A 5,805-nucleotide genomic window follows, 5' to 3' on the forward strand; every position below is an offset into this window, starting at 1 on the left:
TTTCTACGACTTAAACCACTTGGAACTAAATTTATACTCACTAAAACTTTTGCAATGACTATTTCTGAGAATATAACAGTAGGAGCCACACAAATTGGATTCACTTAGAATCTTTTTATGCTTTTGCTTAATGAAATAAAAAGGAAACTCAGCTTTATTTATTACAGTAATAAATTTTAAAAGTTACAACCTTCAAATTTGAATGGAATGTTAAATGGTTATGGTACAAACATGAAGTCAAGAGTTTTGCAATGAAGCACTATATTGAAACAACATCCTGCAGTATTTTTGCATGATTAAATACAAATTGTATTCAGTGGTACGAAAGGCATAAGAACAAATCAAAAGAAATCAGGAAACACTTTGAAATTATTATTGCAATACTGCAAACACTTTGAAATTATACATTTATATAAATGTATACTGTATACATTTTTGTAAATGTTGGTATCATTGGAAACTACCTATAATGTTGTTTTTAGTATGCTATTTTAAGTTAGGTATGAGGAACTCAAGCAATTGACAAAGGATTTAATTTATTCTTTTTATAAGCACCAAGCACAGTATTAGGCAGTGTGAGCATAAAAATTATTGTCAGCTTTTTTCCCTGACAGAATGTTTAAAATTATTAAGAAGAAGACAGAAGAATGACTAGAAAAATATAATATGTTGTGCATATTACCATAGGTATGAGGTGTAGGTAAGAATAAGTGTATTGAGATTTAACAGATGGAACAATTAACTATCATTAAAAACAGATAAAATTACTGCAGTAGAAGAGGCTAGCCCAAATGTAAAAGGAAAGAGACCATTTGGTTAGGTTCAGAAAAGAAATTCTATATTAATATTTGAATGTATTTGACTCTATCTAGCTAAAGTAGATCATTGGTCAAAAAAAAGAGGGGGAGGCTATAAAAATAATCTAGCTAATTTCCAAGTTAACAAACTTTGGAAAATTACATACACGTCCTGGTAATTTGGTGTGTGACCAGAAGTTTCTAACATAGTATATTACAATTGCCATTTAGATATTCAAGAAGAGAGGAAGCATAACTGCAATAATGTTTAAACAGGATTGAGAGTTAACCTGATGCTGACTCACAATACCAGTGAAATAGAAAAAGGTAAGCCTGTTTGACATGGTATAAAAATGAATGAGGCACTTTTCAATACTAATTATTAACCAAGAACCTGAATGTAGACCATTTGAGCAACAAATCTTGTCTCCTCATTTCAAAAATAAAATCTTGTACCAAGTTCAAAATGGTTCAGGTTTCTTTCTGTTGTACAGTGAGTGCTCTTTGGAGCAAACTGAATTTTTCTTTTCATTTCACTATTTATCTCATCCCCAAATATTTTTTTCTAAATTTGCAACTATCAGCAAAGACACTGGTAAGATATTGCTTCCCATAAAATATACTTCATATGCAGAACTGAATGTAAGGCAAAAAATCGGTAGAGATCAGAAAGAAATACAAATCGATGTCTACCATCTGATAATAGGGTCAAATAGCGAAACATTGAGGAAACAATAATATTTTCATCACAATTTATCAGATAACCTAAACATTAAAATTTGGATGTTGGCCCAAGAGTTTTTCATTTAACGTACATATCCAGGATGAACTAAAATATTTAAGTCTCATCAAATTGGAAGAGAGAGGGGCTCAGAACAATATTTATCAAGTTTCTACTAGAACATAGGGTTTGGAATAATTTGTTCTTATTTGAGCATGTGCACCACCACACCTGGCTAAGAACTAACCATTTAAAGAGAATATACTGTAAGGTAAGGAGCCAAGATAAGTGAAAATTGGAAACGGTATACAGAAAGCACCAATGATCTAAAACGCCCAATAGAAAAATTAAAAAACATAAGTTGTAAAATTAATACTGATACATAAAATATGAATCAGAAACATGCAGAAGAGATCTCTCTAAATGCAAGTAGAAAATCTTTCTGAAAAGAAGGATGGATGAGGTGATCTATATGGAAAAAAGCAGAAACCTAACATGAGAACACAGGCACTTTAGAAAAATGAATAAGTGTAATCACAATGAAAGCTATAAAACAAACATTTCCAAGATGATTAAGGAGCCTCCTTTTTAAGAAGCCATTTATTACTATATTTCCCCCAAAAAGCAATTGAGATCTTTAGAGGGCCTGAAAATATATCACACATACATTTTTACATAGTTGGATAAAAATATCATAATATATCAAGTAAAGATTTTTTTTATCAAATGAACAAGTACTGGATTGGTGATTTCTCAACAATATTTATGTAAGAATATATGGAATATTTATATAAGAATGTTATCAGATCTTTAAATAACAAAGTTTATGACACATGAAATTAATATCCAGCCAAATTCTCTTTCATAAATTGAGGCAATGAAAATGTCTTTATAAATGCAAGAACCTAGAAAATCTAACATTTACATATGGTAATTGAAGAAAATGGAGAGTATGATAAAGGCAAACGGGTTATAAACTGTGAGTACTAACTCAGGATTGAGAAATGGACTATAACTGGGCAAGGGGATGTGGAATTTGGTCAAAGTACATTTGTAAATTGGAAGTAAAATTAGCTTAAATAATAAAATATAACTAACACATATATACTACTAAAATCCACAATAAGGACATAATTGTCTGTCTCAGAGTTTATTTTTAAAATCTGAGAAAAGCATAGGACAAAAAGATGTGAAGGTGATTGTGCAGACAAAGTGCTCAAAACTATTCTGTCATTTTTTTCTCTCTCAATAATATGATATAAATGAGTAGCGAGGTGAATGCTTGAAAACTCCTCAGTGATACAACTTAAATAAGCAGGTGTATCTACCCAAAACACTGAATATAGGAACATGGATTATTTCACTGTATATTTCTTGCCTGGATTAGTATACTGTTTAAAGAGATCACACTTATGTGTCAGGAGCCTTTATGATAGTTCTTTGATCTCCAAAGCTTTAGGGCTGAAAAGATTTGGAAGCTGTTGTCAGTAATGGCAGAGAAAAAGCTGCCATCGTATTTGATATCCCTTTGATATTTGGCCTCTTTTTAGTTGTATGGATTCAGAAATCTTTTAGGGTCATGCAGTGATATACGTGGATAATACTTTTGTCTTAAAATCTAGATAAAAAGTATATTTTTAAAATTTATTATTGAATATCTTTAGTCCCAAATTATAAAAACCTAATATTATTTAAAATACAGTTTTTCTTGTCTGCCTTGGTCTTTTAATGAGTATAGATGAAATAAAATAGTTATGTGTCAGAATTCCAGTTTTGTTACAATTCCAGACAAAAGGATTGGAGTACATAATTTTTGCTGAGTAAATTATGTAATATAAATAAAACATAATAACAATGCACTAATGAAATATCAATGGCTAAGCAAATGTTTCCCCCTTAGTTTTATTTCTCTAATTCACTTAGAACTAATAAAAGTTGAATTAGAAGGCAAGATGAAATAAAGATTTTAAATTAATTTATCAGAATCATTGCTAAAGTGATAATTTCTTTGGATAAATTAATTAAACAGAGAAATAGAAAAGTAAATGAGGTGAAGGAAAGTTTATCTGAAGGGTATTCTTTAATAATTTTATTTTCAGAAAGACTTGTTTTCTCCAAGAAATAATCTAACCTATTTTAAAATTTCTAGGTAAAGCATTATTTACTAGACTTAGTCTTAATAAGCACTAAGGCTTCAAACTTTAAAAGACACAAAAATGGAATTTATGCCTTTACTCTTAATAAATTGGACTGTCAGGAAAGAGGACAACATTCTATGTGTTCCAACAGGAAACAGACAACTCTTTGTTGAGAAGTATCATTTGCATAAAATGTAGTATCTGAATTTTCTTCTAGGTTCTTCTCAAAACTCAAACATATAACTGTGCCAATATACTTTTCATTTTCTAATTTCCTTTATACATTATTTCCACAAAAATTTGCGAACAACCCCCAACCAATTCAATATTTTCACTATTCTCATTGTCAATCAGATGATAAAAATCTCTTTTTTTTAACAGCAGAAACAAGTGAACATTTATTTATGTGCCTTTTTTCCTATGTGTATGTCAAGCCTTTTTCAGAACGAGGCCCCAGGTATCTCCAGATTGAATTATGTACCTGGACTAGATCAACTGCTGCCAGAGTCTTAGGAAGCCTTGTTCAAATGCTAGAGTTATTCATTGACCAACATTAAATCCTAGGAGAGAGGATGCAACAAAGCCGGACTCCTTCCTCCATGGAATGTGCTGATTTCAGAGGAGGTGGCAGCCAATGTAGAAAACACTGGAATTTTTCCTTGGAACTGGACTGCGATGAGACGTGCTTGCCATGAAAATAACCTACTGTCTTCTCTTTGACCCTTCCTTTCTAGTTTTTGAAGATTAAAGCAGGAAATAATTTTCTTTGAAGATGCTTGACAAAAATTCCCCCCAAAACAAAAACGCATGCTTCCACTTCCCTGATAAAAATTGACTGCAGTTTAGCACCTGAGTCTAGCTCAGTTGGTGGATGAGCTGATTGGTGCATTCACCCTGATAGCCAGGTGAGCCCATCTCCTTGAGGAAGCCCATGCATTTTTGGTAGCATGACAGGCCACTGAGAGGTGGAAACGGTGCAAGAACCATGAGATCTCCTGGAAATGCTTCTCCGAAAAGGCAATTTCATGAATGAAGTCTTCCAAGCAAATGACACCAAACTTCCCCAAGTGCTCCTCAATCACTATGTTGTCTGTTAGAGGAATGGTCTTATTCTTGACCTTGGCTTGTCCACGTTTCAAAATGAGTTCCTGGACGAATTTCAGATTTTGAAACCCTCAGGTCCATAAGGTTCCACTAAAAGCAGCATTTTTAGGTTCTGGGGGGTGACATTTACAAAGACACCACTAACATTTTTCCTTAAGTGAGGTCTTGCAATGGGTTCTCTGCACCAGTAAACTCACACCATCAATCCTTTCCATGCCTACAACAAAGGCCAAGGAATGTTCATCTGGCAATTCCGAGGTATGAGGTTTCACTTCTAGCCGTCTGAGATGCACCTTGTCACATTTCTGCCTTCAGGAATCATGCAGGAATGATTCCAGTTGCTTAAACCTGAGCCCTTTTCCTTTCTTGTGCTCCTTTGTCAAAATGCCTGCTTTGCCTGGGTGGCTATGAGGGCTTGATAAGCCTCCCTCTTTTTCAGGAGATTTTCTGGAGCCAAAGGGATTTTTCTTTGGTCTTGTTCCGCCATCTTTCTTGTGTTGCGGCTCAAAAATCTTACACATTATAAATTAACTACACATTTTAAAAATTGCATTATATAATACATATATAAAAGAATATAATATATATGTATACCGTAAAATATGGTAATAAAATGAACAGCTGCTAAGCCACCACTCAGCCTAAGAAATATCAAAATCCTGTCATTTACTTTTGTATTGCTGTCCATTAAATTCTTCTATCTAATCCAACAGGCGGTCACAATATGTTATTAAATTTTGTATTTGTCATTACCTTTCTTTTAATTTTATACATGTATCACTCACATGTATGCATCCCATGCAATACAATGTTTAATGTAGGTTATTTTTTAAACTTTAAACATTTTAGTATTTACGTTAATTGCTTTTTCACGCAACATTAAATATAGTACAAGTGTCCAAGTTTTAGTGTTTTGCTATAATTCATTTGTTTTTTAAGCAATAAAAATTATATTGTCTAAATATTTCACGTTTTATTCATCCATCTTCCTGTTGATAGACATGCAACATATTTCTTCTTAGTTTCTGCTTCTGTCAATATTATC

At 32.5% G+C, this 5,805-nt stretch overlaps 1 pseudogene; it reads right to left on the reverse strand.

Annotated features, from left to right (window-relative positions):
• Positions 1-4,511: 4,511 nt before the first annotated feature.
• LOC112611108 lies at positions 4,512-5,250 on the reverse strand (annotated as a pseudogene).
• Between the last annotated feature and the right edge of the window lie 555 nt (positions 5,251-5,805).

The sequence above is a fragment of the Theropithecus gelada genome, chromosome 17 (assembly GCF_003255815.1).
Source record: "Theropithecus gelada isolate Dixy chromosome 17, Tgel_1.0, whole genome shotgun sequence".
Classification (NCBI taxonomy): domain Eukaryota; kingdom Metazoa; phylum Chordata; class Mammalia; order Primates; family Cercopithecidae; genus Theropithecus; species Theropithecus gelada.